General features: G+C 36.6%; 1 long non-coding RNA gene and 1 pseudogene across 2 annotated transcripts in view; one reads left to right on the top strand and one right to left on the bottom strand.

Moving 5' to 3' along the window:
* LOC123839042 (uncharacterized) overlaps window positions 1-18,359 on the top strand; it is a 467,480-nt gene that overhangs the window by 301,815 nt on the left and 147,306 nt on the right. The gene's annotated exons all lie outside the window — the stretch shown is intronic.
* On the bottom strand, window positions 1,695-1,768 carry LOC123839965 (U4 spliceosomal RNA; annotated as a pseudogene).

Below are 18,359 nucleotides of genomic sequence, written 5' to 3'. Positions count from 1 at the left end.
TTTTTCTATGTACACTTCTTTTTGAGGAATTTTGGCATGATAGATCTTTTTCCATCCTTTTACTTTTAATGAATTGTGTCTTAATATTTAAAGTAAATTTCTTGTAGGCATAATACAGTTGGATCTTGTTTTTTAAAAATCAACCCAAAGAATGTATGTCTCTTGAATATTGAGAGCATTTCTGTATAATATATTATCAATATTTTGAGTAAATATTTATATTTACTGTTATCCTATTTATTTTCCTTTTTTAAAGATTTTACTTATTTGAGAGAGACAGAGAGCACGAGCAGGGTGAGGGGCAGAGGGAGAAGCAGGCTCTCCACTGATTAGGGAGCCCAATGCAGGGCTCAGTCCCAGGACTCTGGGATCATGACCCCAGCAGAAGGCAGACGCTTAACCGACTGAGCCACCCAGGCGCCCCTGCTATTTGTTTTCTATTTGTACTATCTATTCTGTATTTCTGTTTTTCTGTTTTCTTTTGGGTTAATGAAGTAATTTTTTGCCTACCATGTTATCTCTACTTTTGGCTTAATGACTATATATCCTTGTTTTATTTCTGTAGTGATTGCTGTTGGGTTTATTACATACAAATTTATCATATCTAAGTTTACCTTCAGAAAGCTTCTACCACTTCATGAATGTAACATTCTTAGACCACGTTTCCATTTTAGTCCTCGTTGTAATTGGTGCTGTTTTTGTAACACATTGTACTTGTACATATATTATAAACCCCACATAAGTTTTTAAAATTTTTGATGTGCACACAATTTTTCTTTGAAGAAATTAAAAATGAAAAAGTAATCTTTTTAATTTACCAACATATTTACTATGTCTTTTCATTTCTTTGCATAAAATCCTAGTTTCTATCTGTAATCATTTTTATTCTTCCAAAGAATTTTAATAACATTTCTTGTGGTGTTACTCTGCTGGCAAAGAATTCTCTCCACTTCTGTTTTTCTGAAACAGTTTTTATTTTGCTTTTTTTTTTTTTTTTGAAGGTCATTTTTTTTTTTTAAGATTTTATTAATTTATTTGAGAGAGAGAGAGCACAGAGGGAGAGTGCGAGGGAGAACCAGACTCCCCACTGAGCAGGGAGCCCGACATGGAGCTCAATCCCAGGACCCTGAGACCATGACCTGAGCTAAAGGCAGACGTTTAACCCACTGAGCCACCCAGGTGCCCCTTGAAGGTCACTTTTATATGGATATAGAATTCTATGTTGACAGGTTTTAAAAAAAATTCTGCATATAATGATGTAATTTCATGATTTCTGACTTGCATAGTTTCTAATTAGAAGTCTGTGTTAATCCTTACCTTTATTCTTCTCTGTATAGTATTTCCTTTATTTCCTCAAGAATTACAGGAAATGAAAAGCATCAGAACACAGGGCATTGATTCTTTTTCCCCTTCATTCTTTGTTCTTATGCCCTCAAGGTCAAGGCCAATGATCTTTTCCTTTTCTGTGTTAATCTCATCCAGAGGCAATTTCATTTCATATAATGTATTTTTTAGGTAATAAGTTACATTGTTCTATCTTTGGACATGTGTAGTAATTTTTTACTGTATATTGGACTTTGTGAGTTACCTTGTTCAGTGTAGCGATTTTGTTGTCTTCCTTTGAAGAGTGTTTTTCATTGCTTGGACAGGTATTTAAGCTGTTGTAGATTATTTTGATCCCTTCAAAGCCACTCCTTTAGTTTTCAATTAGCAATAATCGCGCCTCGGATAAACGTCATTGGTGACGATACTGCCACTGCACAAAGTCTGCTAGGGTAGCTCCAGAATAGGCTCACTCGAGGGCTACTTGAAACTTACTACTAAACCTTGACCCTGTTAGGCCTTCATAAGTAGTTCAAACTTCACTATTTCCTTAACTCAACTAGGCCACTAGGATTTATTTGGGTTCCCCTCCCATGATTTCATGGTTTGGAAATTGCCTCTGGGTAGAAAGCCCTGGTAATTTTATAGTTCATCTCATTTATTTCCCTTGTCTCAGGAATCGCAGCTCTGAACTGCTTCTTTTCCAGTCTCTGAAAACACTTTTTAAATAATTTTCTAAATTTCCACGTTTTTACAGAGGAGGCTTTGCTTCAGTTATTACTCCTCTCTAGTTTGGAGCAGGAGTTAGTAGATGTGTGTTTTTTTTTAAAGATTTTATTTATTTATTTGACAGAGAGAGACACAGCGAGAGAGGGAGCACAAGCAAGATGTTTTTTTAAGGAAATGTGTATTAAGCAAAGGCCTATTACTACCTGTGTGAAATATATTAATTTTAATCTCATAGGGATGCAGAAGATACAATGGTAAATCCAAATAATGTATTAAATAATAGATTTCATGGACGTGGAAGGACTTTAAGAAGTCATTTGACCGAGTTGTGTAAATAATTGACATTGGTGAAAGTCATTAGGGTTGAGTAAGAATTACAACTGGCTTGATATATTACAATAATCCATATGAGCATTTTATTATCAACGTTGATGTGGTTTTGGAATATAGATGAGGTTCAGTGGGGTGGAGTCTGGAGCCAAAGACCAAGAAAGAATTCTTGAGGCATCTTTTGTGCAAAATGGTGGTTTATTAAAGCACGAGGACAGGACCCATGGGCAGAAAGAGCTGTGGCCCTGGGGTTGTGAGGGCTGGCTGATTCTATACTATGGGGTTGGGGAAGGGAATGAAAAAGGGAGGTTTCCAAAGAACTTTCATATGCTAAAGAGGACCTATAAGATACAGGAGGCCTTGCCATGGTCAAGTTAAGGTTGTTTATCACTCTAGTAAGGCATTAACATTAAGATAGTTGGGAACTTCCTGGAGGAACATTACACTCTGCCCACTTCAATTATCTGTCAATGGGCTGCAGGTTATAAGGGCATTTAACTGTATCTACATTTCCTTCTGGAAGCTAGGTTATTGATGATAAGAATGCTTTGTTCTTGTAGATTCATGTCTTGTAGGATTGTGATCTATATAAGTTAACTATTTGTTTTTCCATTAGGGCAGCCAGGAATGCCTGAGGAATGTCACATATATGGTGGGGGAGGGTTGTGGGGTGTCAGCTTCTGCTTTGTCCTCAGCTTGCCTTCTGTTCCCTCATCAACATGATCAAAATAAATTTCTTAAGTGTTTCCTCTTTTTTATACATATGGTCTTTATACTGCTTATGCCTTTTTATCATTGTATATTGTCAAAAGACATGTAGTATGGTGCCCTGTCCACTAAGGTATCAGATAAATGCGTCACTAATTGAACATATCACTTGTCTTCAACTTCCTGGAATTAAGTTCTTTGTTACTTTTCTTATTTAATTTTTAAATCTTGAGTTATTTGGTACAATCATATACCATTGTTCATTAAATTGTCTCTCTTTTTTTTTTTTAAGATTTATTTATTTATTTATTTATTTGAGAGAGAGAGAATGAGAGACAGAGAGCATGAGAGGGAGGAGGGTCAGAGGGAGAAGCAGACTCCCTGCCGAGCAGGCAGCCCGATGCGGGACTCGATCCCGGGACTCCAGGATCATGACCTGAGCCGAAGGCAGTCGCTTAACCAACTGAGCCACCCAGGCGCCCCTAAATTGTCTCTTTGTAAGAGAAATCTGATATGGTAAAATAATTAACAAGTGTTATGCATTGTTGCAAGAAAAAAGGCACACCCTCTTCAGAAACTGTGCAGGTTTCAATAACAGGTTCATTGACTGTCAATAAAAAAGGAATTAGCTTTGCAAATTTTGCAAAAGCAATTTATATAAAGACCCCAGGGCTCTTAGGAAACAGAAAAAGAAAGAGCAAATCCGCTGGAAGCAGGGTTGATGAACTTGTGATGCCTATAATTTTTTAAAAGGAGAACACATCTACTGCTAACTCAGTTTGGAAAATGACATTTTTAACCAGTATTTCATATTTTCATTTCCTTTAATCAATTTTAAGTGATGGTTTTGGCTTACTTCAGTGGGGTATTAGATGATAGAATTCCTCTTTACAATTTCAAATTATTACATCTCTCCCTGTAAAGTCTATTTAAAAAAAGAATACCTTTCTGCAGCTTGCTTTAAAAAAAAAAACAACTTTCCTTATAGAGCAGATTTAGGTTCAAAATTGAACAGAAAGTACTTTTCTCATATATCCCCTGCTTCCACACATGCATGACCTCCCCAACTATTAACATGCCATGCTCAAGTGATATATTTGTTATAACCAACGATTCTATATTGACACTTGAGTATCACCCAAAGTCCCTAGTTTACATTAGGGTTTACTCTTGCTGTTGTATATTCTATGGGTTTTGGCAAATGTATAATGATATGTATCCGCTATTATTGTATTACACAAAATAGTGTCACTGCCCCCAAATCTTCCATGCAGCACCTATTCATTCTCCCCACTCTGCTCCAGTAGTCATAGAAATCAGTGATCTTTTTACTGTCTCCATAGTTTTGCCTTTTTCAGAATGACATATAGTCAGAATCATATAGTATGTATTGGCCTCTTTTACTTATGTAAAATATGAGTTTAGGGTTCTTCCATGGCTTTTCACAGCTAAATAGCTCATTTCTTTTTACTTTTAAATGGTATTCCATTGTCTGAATGTACCACAGTTTATCCATTCACCTATGGAAAGACATCTTGGTTGCTTCTGACTTTGTACATTTATAAATAAATCTGTAAACATCCACGTGCAAGTGTTTGTGTGAACATAAGTTTTCAGTTCCTTTTGGTAAATACCAAGGAGCACAGTTACTGGATTGTATGATAAGAATATGTTTAGCCTTGTAAAAAACTGCCAAAATGTCTTTCAAAGTAGCTGTATCATTTTTCATTCTCACTATAAACTCTATTTAAAACAATGTAAAGGGGCGCCTGGGTGGCTCAGTCGTTAAGCGTCTGCCTTCGGCTCGGGTCATGATCCCGGGGTCCTGGGGTCGAGCCCTGCGTCCGGCTCCCTGCTCCACGGGGAAGCCTGCTTCTCCCTCTCCCCCTCCCCCTGCTTGTGTTCCCTCTCTCGCTGTGTCTCTCTCTGTCAAATAAATAAATCTTTAAAAATAAAATGTAAAAATAAGAAATATCCAGAGAACAAGAGGTAATTTTACACAATATGTCATCTTTTCATGGACCATTTTCCCTGGTTCAATATTTTCACTTGGATGTGTCATGTCTACCTGGAACAACATGGCCAAAACAGAACTGTTGATACCCCCATGCTTCTACCACATAATCGGTCCTCAGCATGTTTCACTATCTCAGTAAATGCAATCATCCACCCAGATTTCTACCTTGTTCTCACCAGTCACATCCTGTTCTTCAGCAAACGCAGTCATCTCTTTAAAATATTTCTTATATTCATCTACTTTTATCTAATAATATTCACTATATTCAGTTTTATTATTCATCATACTGACATTTTCTTTTTCATTGATAAGCAGATACTACGAGGGCGGAAATCTCACTTTTCTTGTTTTTGGTTTTATTTCTGATGCCTAATACAGTGCCTGGAGAATGGTGGGCTTTCAATAAATATTTACTTATACATCAAAATAAATGATCAATATAATAGACATTGTTGAATGCTCATATGATATCTGGCAGAATTTCCTCATCCCCCATTCCTTTCATACAAACTCTCATTTTTTTCAGCTAACCCACACCTTTTCAAGGCCCTGTGTTTCATGTAACCAATTAGTATAATATCATTCCCTTTGCTAATAATGCTCTTTTGAACAGTCATATGACATTTTTTTGGACAGTAAGATGTGAGGTGACGTGCTGATCAGCTTCTAAGAATTATTTCCTTACTCATAGTAAGAAACATGTCTTATTCCCTACATGTCGTGCTATCTGCATGGGACTCTTGGGCCCATGCAAGCTATTCTGTGGCCGTGAGGGAAACTAGCAGAGAAAACACTCTGGGAATGGCGGAGGGAAACCATAGAAAGAACATGGGTACTTGAATGTTGAAATAACAAAACTTGAGTTGGTATATTTTGTTATGCAGAATATTATATCTTCCTCATTGTTATCCAGTTGAGTCAGAGTTCTACTTGCTGCCCAAACCATCACAGTCAATACATTTATGTTAAAAAATGTATTCGAGGGGCACCTCAGTGACCAGTCGGTTAAGTGATCTACTCTTGGTTTTGGCTTAGGTCGTGATCTCAGGGCTGTGAGATCAAGCCCTGCATCAGGCTCCGCATTCAGTGCAGAGGCTGCTTGAGACTCTCTCCCTCTCTCTCTGCCCCTCCCCCCCATTCTCTCTCTCTTAAATAAATAAATAAATAAATATTTAAAAAATATATGTAAGATATAAGCATATCTAATCTAATCTGTCATCTATCATCTATATATATAGGGTATGAATCTATTTTTACCTTTATTATAGGGAGTGCTCAAGACACAGGCAAATGGGGGGTGAGGCAGAATGTCCAATTTTGTTTTGTTGTTATATTAATAGTCATGCCTACTTATTAATCCAATAATTAAAAAATAAATAATACTGGGTCAGATTCTGAAATATTTGTTTAAAGTTTTCTTGTTTTACAACCTGGATGAATTTCTAGTGCAAGAATAGACTAAATGCCTGAATTATTGATTTTCTTTGTAATTGTTCCTTTTCTTATTACTTGTCTTTTAAAGTTAAAAAAGTATTCCTCATCTTACTTAAATATTTTTACCCATCTGAACAGATTTAGAGGGTGCATATATCTTTTTAAAAGGTACCTTTGGGCCTACTTTCAGGAACAATTAAGACCTTTGGAAATTTGCAAATTTTGCTATCTTCTGAGTTATTTTGAAACCTTGGCACTGACTTGTGGTTTAGTGTATGCTCTGAACGATTGAACCTTTTGCATTTATTGACACTCTTCCAAACTATCATACCCTATGGTCAATCAGTCATATACTTGAAGACTTAGACATTCCCTGAATGAATTTATCTCTAATGTTGTAATTATTGCTGAATACTTCCCACAAGATTGAATTATGCCTTAAAATTTTTGTTCCAGGGACTCTTCTATGCCAATTTGTATTCTTAAATCTTCTAAAATAGCCATCCCTTAAACAGTCATTTCAAAGTAATCAAAATGTGTTTCCAAAAGTGAGAGAAGAAAATGAATGGTAAAGTCATTATATGCTTTAGAGTAAGAGTGGTCATAATTAATCCATGTCATTTCATCCTATAATTTAGGATAATGATTTTTATTGGATAATCTGTGCTTGTTAAATTCAGCAGATACTAGACAACCTATTTTCCTGACAGAACAAAGTTCCAAGAAAAAAAAAATCAATCATCGATTCACAAAAACGCTCCCATAGGATTAGATGAAACACCTATTTGCTTTCTTGGAAAGTCAATTGAAATGATTTATAATAACTGAATCATTAACACTACTAAAATTAAATATATAATAGATGGGCAAATATAGAGAAATAAACTGGCCTTAGAGGAATGTCTTTTGAGTCAGTGGGACCATATGCAGCTGGAATGAGAGGTTGGTTTTAGAGGCTTTAAAGTAAATCTTTAGGATTAAGTGGGGTAATGAAGGCATCAGAGTCAAGGTGTATTAAGTTCATTAATTCATTTATTCAACAAATAGTTTCTAAGTGCATACTATGTGATAAACATTGTTCTCCACCCTGCACAGTATAGGAAAATGTTTTGGCACTCATCACTCACAGTACTTAGAATATAGTCGAGGAAAAAGGAAAGGAAATATATATAGAAAAATTGGTGTACACTAGATTGTGATAAATGGTATGGAATAACAACAGCAGAGTAGATTGTGAGTGTGGGATATTAGGTACGTTCTTTGGCAGTTTAAAATATGATTGTCATTGTCAGAACAGACTTACTTTGAAAGCAGTATTGTTCAGCTTGTATCAGATACTTCATTATATTTTAGAACAATTCAACAATAAAAGGCTGGCTGATCTTCCAGGAAAATGCACTATGGAAAAGTGAACTTCATAATACCTTATATGTGTATGATAATGTTTACACACACTATTATTATTGTTATTATTTTTAAAGATTTTATTTATTTGACAGAGAGAGACACAGCGAGAGAGGGAACACAAGCAGGGGGAGTAGGAGAGGGAGAAGCAGGCTTCCCGCTGAGCAGGGAGTCCGATGCGGGGCTCGATCCAAGGACTCCGGAATCGTGACCTGAGCCGAAGGCAGACACTTAACGACTGAGCCACCCAGGCGCCCCTACACACACTATTATTTAATATATATGATGAGGTTGCTACTATTAGCCCACTACATGTGACATATCTTAGACTAATGTTAAGTGACTTGCTTGAAGTCAAGTAACTAGTTCTTTTAGCTCTAAAATATTTCTTTAAAACATGTTAGGTAATGGTAACTCACTCTTAAGTTGTCCAGGTCTCATAATATATTTTTTTAGCCTACTGGATGGCCATTGTGAGAAACTACAATTTATAACTTTCAGAGTTGGTTCAATTTTTTTCGTAATTTGAACGATGAATTGTGACTCAATGAGTCAAGATGTCATTATTACTATTACTCTGTAGAGATTCATTTTTATAAAACCACTGATATCTTTACTGTTGACTGTGCTGGTTATATTAACAAGGCTTAGCATGGATAACCCATTTAATTGGCACTGTAGGTATAGAAACAATGCGAGTTTTCTTTTGATTAAATTGTACAGGGTGCACCAAACAGAGTCAAGTGTCAGACATAATAACAATCCATATTTCTGACTTACTGGCTTATGGATATTATTTAATACTTGTCAAAATTCATTTAAATAAACTGATTTGAAAAATGGCATTCGGTACAGATTATTCATGTAGGAAGCAACATTTAATTGGAGTAATAAGCGTTTTTGCTTTGTTACACTTCATAAGTGACTCTATGTAAGTTCCACTACAAGGTCTTAGGTGTTTAGCGTGACTTTCTGAAATACACGAAATAGAGTTAGAAGCTGTCTTGAAGATTATAATTATTTGACACCACACAGTTATCACATGGTATGTGACAACCAGAAAATAAATGTTTTGTTTGTAAATTGTAACTCAAGAGAGCAAAGATGTGGAATTCATTTTCTATAAACAGTTTGTGAGAGAGGTTTTTCTGACTAAACTTTTTGTAACATATACTTGGTAATCATATCTTATATGTGATTCAGGATATAAAAATTAAGAATCAGGGTCTCTATCTTATGTTAATAAAAAGTAGTGGCCAAAAGTTATTAGTGAGAAATGCATTATCAGACGGAATGTTAAGATTGTGTGAGAACAGAGAAAGGTGAGAATCTGACCCTACAGAGCTTTGAAACAATGTCAGAAAGTTTCACATTTGCCTTTAGAACAGAGAAAAGTCACTGAACAGGAGTTTTGTTTTTTGTTTTTTGTTTTTTTTTTAAAGATTTTATTTATTTATTTGACAGAGACAGACAGAGCGAGAGAGGGAACACAAGCAGGGGGAGTGGGAGAGGGAGAAGCAGGCTTCCCGCCGAGCAGGGAGCCCGATGTGGGGCTCGATCCCAGGACCCTGGGATCATGACCTGAGCCGAAGGCAGACGCTTAACGACTGAGCCACCCAGGCGCCCCTGAACAGGAGTTTGACATAATCAGATTTAAATTCAAACAAGATCCCTCTGTCTTCAGTGTTACAAATAAACTTAAAAGGAATGCAAAGTAGAAGAGAGAGGACCACTTAGACTGGAATTAGCAAACTAGGAATCTGTGGACCAAATCCAACCTGTCATATATATATACGTTTTTTTTTTACAGCTCATGAATTAAAAATTGTTTTTTGCATTTTTAAGTGTTTGAAAGAAAATCAAGGAAGAATAACATTTTATATCAGAGGAAAATTATATGAAGTTCAAATTCTAGTGTCCATAAATAAAGTTTTATTGGACCACATTTTGTGCTCATTCATTTGTGTACTGTCTATGGCTGCTAATGTCACTACAACCTCAGAGTTAGTAGTTGCAACAGAGGTCACAAAGCTCAAAAAGCCTAAAATATCTATTTTAGAAAAGAAAAGAAAAACTTTACTGACTCCTGATTTTGGCTATTGAAGTGATCCAGGTAATTGCTGATGACAGCTTACAAAATAAAGAGAAATAGGTGAATCCAGTAGGTATAACTATACTTCCATTTCATAATGCGTTGGGATTGCAAAGATGGCTCCTAAATTTCTGAATTCCAGGTGCATGTTGACAGCATTCACCGAGTTAGTTAATATTGAAAGAGGATCATGTTGAAGAGAGGGAAGTGAAGAAGGAACAGTTTTGTACATGCTGAGTTTCAGGTACCTTTGAGGTTGTAAGTAGGGGCATCAAGTAGTTGAATATATAGGGGGCTCAGGTGAGTGAATTCAGGTTGGAGATATAAAGATATGAGTAAATCAGTGAGCCCTACATAGCAGTTAAATTCATTAACATGGCTGGGTGCCTGGGTGGCTCAGTTGGTTAAGCGACTGCCTTCGGCTCAGGTCATGATCCTGGAGTCCCGGGATCGAGTCCCGCGTCGGGCTCCCTGCTTGGCAGGGGGTCTGCTTCTCCCTCTGCCCTCTTCCCTCTCGTGCTCTCTGTCTCTCATTCTCTCTCTCTCAAATAGATAAATAAAATCTTTAAAAAAAAAAATTCATTAACATGGCTGAAGCATCCAAGGGTGAGTACAAAATGATGTCGGAGGGCATCCTGACACCAAATCTTAAGGAATTGCAATATTTATTGTTCAGATAAAGTAGATGGAATTGTGAAGAAAATAGAAAAGTGGGGCAAGAGGGGAAAGAGGAAAACCAGGAGACTATATTATTATGGAAAACAAAGAAAAAATTTCAAGAAAGGAATGCTTAACCATTTATGTGCTGCCAAGAAGCAAGGAAGATGACTGACCAAACCCCCATTGATATAGCCAACTTTAGTCCTGCTGTTTATATTTAATAAATATTTATTTCTTTGTTATTTATGATAAACATTCTGATTAGTTATCCGGCTATGGAAGTCAATAACAAAAAACCCTCAATAGTTTGAATGACAAAAATATTAAAAACTTCTGAAAACTAAAAAGCAAATACCAAATTAAGGAAAAATGAAAAACTGGGGAAAATATTAGCAATGCATATGAAAAAAATTTATAATACAAAATTATTGTAAATCAATGATAAAATGCTGACAGCTGCAACAAAAAATGGGGCAAAAATTGAATAGGCAGTTCAGAAAAATTGTGATGCATATGACTGATAAACTTGAAAAAAATGCTCAGCAAATGGACATCTCATTTCTGTGCCTGTAAGGTTGAGAACTAGAACCTAGAAGGTAGTAACTCCTCCTCATCTAGAAAAGGTATCTTCTGGCACCCAAACTAATACTAGTTAATTAATTGTACATTTGGGTTTTATAGGGTGAAATTTACAAACAGCAATAACATCTGTTTGGAAGGAAAACTTTTTGAGTGATGATAACATTTCAAAAAAATTATTGAATAGCCACAAAAGCATGACATATGCTATTGATATTCAGTGTTACAAGGTAGAATTTTTTTTTTAAAGATTTATTCATTTATTCATTCATAAGAGACAGTGAGAGAGAAGCAGAGGGAGAAGCAGGTTCCCTGCTGAGCAAGGAGCCCGACGCGGGACTCGATCCCAGGACCCTGGGATCATGACCCGAGCCGAAGGCAGACGCCCAACCATCTGAGCCACCCAGGCACCCTACAAGGTAGAATTAAGGGAAGGTTAGAATGCTTCTTTTTCTTATCAACCAGAAGGAATGTGCAGGTTTTGTATTATACAGAATAAAAATGAATACATAAGAGGCATAAGTGGAAAGGGGTGGCTTAGGAGTGAAGAGCACTGTATGGTTCTAGGCTTGTAAATAATATCTCTGTGTATATTCCTTCCTATCAAGAGAATTGTTATGAGAAATAAATACGTTGTTTTAATGGAGAAAATTATTACACATTTATGTTTTTTCTCTGGGATCAAATTGAATGTTGGTCGCTATATTCACACATTGCTAATTTTTAGGACTCTCTTCCAGTGTACATGGAGATATAAAGGGAATACCAACAATGACATTTAAAATGTGTTATCTTTATTAATAGAGGTTTATGCTATTTTAGTAATGTCAGAATGATGAATAGCATGTAATTCAGAGAAGATGGCTTGGAGCAGATATACAGAATTTACATAGGATGGGTTCATCTGGCAATAAATCAAATAAAAACTTTAGTTTTATGGTCTTAATGTTTCAAGAAGCTTGTCCTAATTTACAATCTATTTGCATGACATGAACATTTTGAACTTTTCATTTAATGCCAAATTTTGTCATTTTAACGTAAATGACTACCATTTTTGTATTATTAAGAGGTTAAAGTTTTCTAACGTAGTGCTGAAAGGTACCTTCGACACTGAGATCAATGCCCTTTTCCAAAAGAAAGAGTTTGCAATAAATTCATTCACTAGTTTTAAACATAATTCAAATATTTCTTTGAAAACATGCTTATTATTTACATATACATCTCCAATATAATTAGGGAAATCCAAAATCCCTGCAGTACTGGGTTACTGTCCTCTTTTTCCTTTATATTTCTTATAACACGTAGTATAGTTCAGTGGTTTTCAACTCTGGCTGAGCATCAAAATGATCTGTGAAGCTTTTAAAAATATAGTGAGAGAGACCAGCATCTCCATCCATTCCCACTTAGTCTCAGGCTGAGTCTGAATCTCCTGGGGTGGGCCCTGTCATTTTTATTTTGAAAAGTCTTCACAGAAGATAGTGGGACTGAATTAATTAAGACTCTTTAGATTATTTAAAAAAAAAAAAAAACCAAAAAAACCCTCCTTTTGAGTTATCTTGTAAAAGGGGAACTTATTTTAAGGATACAGTCATCTCTCACAGAACTGAGCAAGGATTTGGCTAGGCCACAGGAAAGGACGAGAGCCAGGGCCTGGGAGCATGAAAGGGTGCCCCACAGGGGGCTTCTCTTGCAGTCTGCTTTCTGATTCGTTTTTGTCTTTGCACATCAGCTTTATTCATTTCTATCCTCACAGGCAAGCATCCGCTGTTTCCCAGCTTCTCAGTTTACTTTTCTCCTTTCAAGAAAGTAGATTGATTCTTGAATCTCTTAGTTCCAAAAATAAGTTACTCAGAGGAGGGGTTCATTTGGTGAGTTGGAGTCTTGTTCCAAATCTTAGCCTGGGGCCAAATTGTACAATTGTTACTGATCCCATTAAGATGATGTGAGGGAGCTGGGCAGGCAAATCTGCAAGGTCCACTAGAAAGGTGTGGCTAGGGCTCAGGATCACTGGATAGTCTGTTTAAACAACAAACATTTACAGGCTCACAACAGGTGTCCCACTGGGCTGGCAATACAAAATTAAACAGGATACATATGGTCCCTGCTTTACAAGATGCTTAAAATATTCTGTTTAATTCTTGATGATGTTTAGAAAATTATGTTCAATTATAGATTGACTGAATAAGTAGTGAGACCAGATGTTGAGAAGGGAGGATTTGGGGTTTTTGAAAGGCTGGGTTCTCTTTGTAAGAATACAGTAATCTTATCCTCTTTTATTTTACTGTCAGTGAAGAGCAGATAGGGACAGTGTGGTGTGTGTGTGTGTGTGTGTGTGTGTTATGTATGTGCACCCGCACACTCCTTTTTTGGAGAAAAAGAGACAAAGGGAGAGAGAGAAAAGAGGAGATAGAAAGGGAGGGGAAAGAGGAAAGGGAAAAGAAAGGAGTGGAGTTATACGTGCATTGCTAAATTTTTCAGCATTATATTCTTATTTGTTCTCACGGTGATGTAGAGCTCTTTCCTGCATTTTAGTTGCTTGCTCCCCAGAGCTGTGCTTAGGGCCATCAGCTCTAAGGATCCTGAAGGACAATAACCTTCATCAGTACCCCTGGGCACTGATGCCTGGAGACTTAAGAAATTATTGATTTCACGTTGTCGTCATTTGTTCTCATTTTGCTGACTATACATACTGATTCCCTATTGCCAACACTGTATGATCTAAGACACAGCGCACTAACTACTTTATGTGACATTAAAACAATTTTACCTGTGGTGGAAAGTTCTCCCAGGCGTAGAAACGACAAATATAATGTGTAATGACTGAGGAGTTCGTGAAAAGCAACATTGTCAAACAAACAAACAAACAAAAACCCAAACCCTATTTTTGGTGCATTCCAAAATTGCCTTTCAATATGGTCTTATTCCAGAGATTCCAATTTCAGATATCACTTCTATTGGACTTGAACTAATAACTGATTAGACTGAAAGTGTGTCACATCTTTCCAAGGCTCTCTTTAACAATCTAAACCATAAACCTCTGTTGGTTGACTCTCACTCGGAGAGAGGGATTTGTGTGTGCGTGTGTGTATACATCCCTGCAGGGGCCGTCACACTGTCCCTTTGCTGATAGCGTGTTTGGGATGGAAAGGCATTACCTGCTTAGGCCGTGTGTTGGCGGTGAGTGTGAGGATTATGAAGGGCTTTTCCAACAGGTCCAAGAGGCTCCATCTCAGATGTGTGGAAATGACCATCTTTCCCTGTAGTTGGGTGATTTGTACCATTAAATTAATGTAGTTTAATATGGTACACCCCTGGTAATACCTGTAAGAATTTGACTTACGATTATATTTTACTTTCTATTGTTTATTTGGTGGGAATATCTAGAATTCTATCATAGTAAATGGTTCAAGTAATCCACTCAACTTGCTCCTGTCATCTTCAAAGCAATAGCACCTACGTTAGAGGCATGGGAATATGAACTTACACAGGCTCATGATATTCAGAGAGTTCATGAAGGCATTAGCAACTAAGTAAGATAACAGGCATCAGAAATAAAACACTTCAAAAAGGATTTTTTAAGAGTACTTTAAAAAGATACTATATTTTCTGTTTTTTAGTTTCAAGTTTTTATTTAGATTCCAGTTAGTTAACATACAGTGTAATATTAGTTTTAGGAGTAGAATTTAGTGATTCATCATTTATGTATAACAGTGGGTGCTCATCACAAGGGCCTTCCTTAATCCCCATCACCGATTTAACCCATCCCCGTGTCCACCTCCCCTCAGCAAACTTCAGTTTGTTCTCTATAGTTAAGAGTCTGTTTAATGGTTTGCCTCTCTCTCTCTCTCTCTTTTTTTTTGCCTATGTTCATCTGTTACTTAAATTCCACATATGAGTGAAATCACATGGTATTTGCCTTTCTCTGACATATTTCACTTAGCATTATACTCTCTAGCTCCATCCATGTCATTGCAGATGGCAAGGTTTCATTCTTTTTGATGGCTGAGTAATATTCCATTGTATGTACATACCACTTCTTTATTCATTCATCAGTCAGATGGACATTTGGGCCTCTTTCCATAATTTGGCAATTATTGATAATGTTGCTATAAACATCTGGGTGCATGTATTCCTTCAAATCAGTGTTTTTGGAAATTGGCCTGTAATTCTCTCTGTCTTTCTTTTTTAAGTAAGCTCCATGGCCCGTTTGGAGCCCAACATGGGACTTGAACTCACAACCCTGAGATCAAGACCTGAGCTGAGATCGAGAGTCAGACACTTAACCTACTGAGCCATCCAGGTACCCCACCTATAATTCTCTTTTTTAGTGGGGTCTTTGTCTGGTTTTGGAATCCAAGTAATGCTGGCCTACTAGAATGAGTTTGGAAGTTTTCCTTCCTTTTCTATTTTTTGGACTAGTTTGAGAAGAATAGGTATTAACTCTTCTTCAAATGTTTGGTAGAATTCCCCTAGGAAGCCATCTGCCCCTGGGCTTTTGTTTACTGGGAGATTTTTTGATTACCGATTCAGTTTCTTTGCTGGTTATTGGTCTGTTCAAATTATCTGTTTCTTCCTGTTTCAGTTTTGATAGTTTACATGTTTCTAGAAATTTATCCATTTCTTCCAGATTGCCCAATTTGTTGGCATATAATTATTTATAATACTCTCTTAAAATTGTTTGTATTTCTGTGGTGTTGGTTGTGATTTCTCTGCTCTGTGATTTCAATTATTTTGGTCCTTTCTCTTTTCTCTTTGCTAAGTCTGAATAGGGGTTTATCAATTTTATTAATTCTTTTAAGAACCAGCTCCTGGTTTCATTGATCTGTTCTACTGTTTTGTTGTTGTTGTTTGTTTCTGTATCATTTATTTCTGTGCTGATCTTTATTATTTCCTTTTGCCTCCTGGCTTTAGGCTTCACTTTTCTTTTTCTAGGTGTAAGGTTAGGTTGTGTATTTGAGATTTTTCTTGCTTCTTGAGGTAGGCCTATATTGCTATATACTTCCTTCTTAGGATCACTTTTGCTACATCCCAAAGGTTTTGGATCATCGTGTTTTCATTTTCATTTGTTCCCATGTATTTTTCTTTCTTCTTTAATTTCCTGATTGACCCATTCATTCTTTAGTAGGATGTTCTTTAAGCTCCATGTATTTGTGATCTCTCCAATTTTTTTCTTATGGTTGACTTCAAGTCTCATAAGTGTTGTGGTCAGATAACATGCATGGTATGATTTCAGTCATGCTGTACTTGTTGAGGCCTGATTGGTAACCTAGTATGTGATCATTTCTGGAGAATGCCCCATGTTCACTCGGACAGAATGTGTATTCTGCTGCTCTAGGAGGAAATGTTCTTAATATATCTATTAAGTCCATCTGGTCCACTGTGTTATTCAAAACCATTGTTTCCTTGTTGATTTTCTGCTTAGATGATCTGTCCATTCCTGTGAGTGGGGTCTTAAAGTCCCCTACTATTATTGTATTTTTATCAGTGAGTTCCTTTATGTTTGCTATTAATTGTTTTATATATTTGGGTGCTCCCAAGTTGGGGGCATAAATATTTACAATTGTTAGATCTTCTTGTTTAGAGCCACTGTCCAGGTTAGCCACTCTCAATAGGTGTCTCTGTGCCTACGCTGTTGGGGTAGGAGAGGGTAATGGTGCCCATTGGCTCTTTTGTCCCCAGAGAGGCAATGCCACCCCTCTCACCCCAAGAAAGGAGAAATTTCTCTTGCAATGCATCCCAGGGGATCCGCAGATCACCTTTACTCATGGGCTATCTGCCCTCCCCACAAGAGCACTGGCATGCCCTCAGGGCTTCACACTTACCCCACCCCAGACCTCTAAAACTCAAGTCTTTGAGCACTGTTGGTTGTAAAAACTCAGGAAAATCAGCCCTTCTTGTTTTCCCAGTCAACAGCTTTGGGGAAGTGTTTTCCTTGTGCAATCCCTGTGCACTCTCTCTCTCTTTTCTCTGTGACCAGGGCTCCCTTCCTATTGCAGTACCTGCACCCAAATCATATTTCTGCACCTCCTACCTTCCATGATGTGACCTCTTCTCTCCCTGTAGTTGTGCAGTTTGTTCTGTCAGTCCTCAGATCAATTTCTTGGGTACTTAGAATGATTTGATATTTATCTAGCTGTGTTTGAAGGAGAAGGCAAGCCCAGGGTCCTCTTACTACTCCACCATCTTAGCTCCTCCTTCAAAGATAATAATTTTTTTTTTTTTTTTTTTTTTTTTAAAGATTTTTATTTATTTATTCATGAGAGACAGAGAGAGAGAGGCAGAGGGAGAAGCAGGCTCCCAAGAAGCAGAGAGCCCGATGCGGGACTCGATCCCAGGACCCTGGGATCATGACCTGAGCCGAAGGCAGACGCTTAACCATCTGAGCCACCCAGGCGCCCCAAAGATAATAATTTTTAAAACTAGAATTTTGAAATTAATGATATATATCCTGTTGCTATTTTAAATAAAATTATATGAATATAAATACTAACCAATTTAATAAATTGGATATATGTATTCCATTAACATGTATTTTACATTGATGTAGGACATTTTCAAAAGCAAATAAATTTTTAATTTTTTAATGCATTCATTGTTTTTTAAAATTAATTTATTTTTTAAAATTCCAGTATAATTAACATATAGTGTCATATTAGTTTCAGGTATACAATATAGTGATTCAACAATTCTATACATTACTCAGTGCTCATCATTATAAGTGTACTCTTAATCCCTGTCACCTATTTCACCCATCCTCTACCCACCTCCCCTCTGGTAACCATTAGTTTATTCTTTATAGCTAGGAGTCTTTTTTGGTTTGTCCCTTTTTCTCTGTTCATTTGTGTTGTTTCTTAAATTTCACATATGAGTAAAATCATATGGTGTTTGTCTTTTTCTGACTTATTTCACTTAGGATTATACACTTTAGATCCATCCATGTTGTTGCAAATGGCAGGATTTCATTATTTTTTATGGATGAATTATATATGTATGTATATATATATACATATATATATATATATATATATATATATACATACACACATACCACATCTTCTTTATCCTGAGCTGAGTAATACACAC

This window comes from Mirounga angustirostris, unplaced genomic scaffold (assembly GCF_029215605.1).
Source record: "Mirounga angustirostris isolate CCGP_5_RB_7025 unplaced genomic scaffold, mMirAng1.0.hap1 SCAF_3, whole genome shotgun sequence".
NCBI classification, from domain to species: domain Eukaryota; kingdom Metazoa; phylum Chordata; class Mammalia; order Carnivora; family Phocidae; genus Mirounga; species Mirounga angustirostris.
Note: the sequence above shows the minus strand (reverse complement) of the source record. Positions and strands in the feature narration are given on the sequence as shown.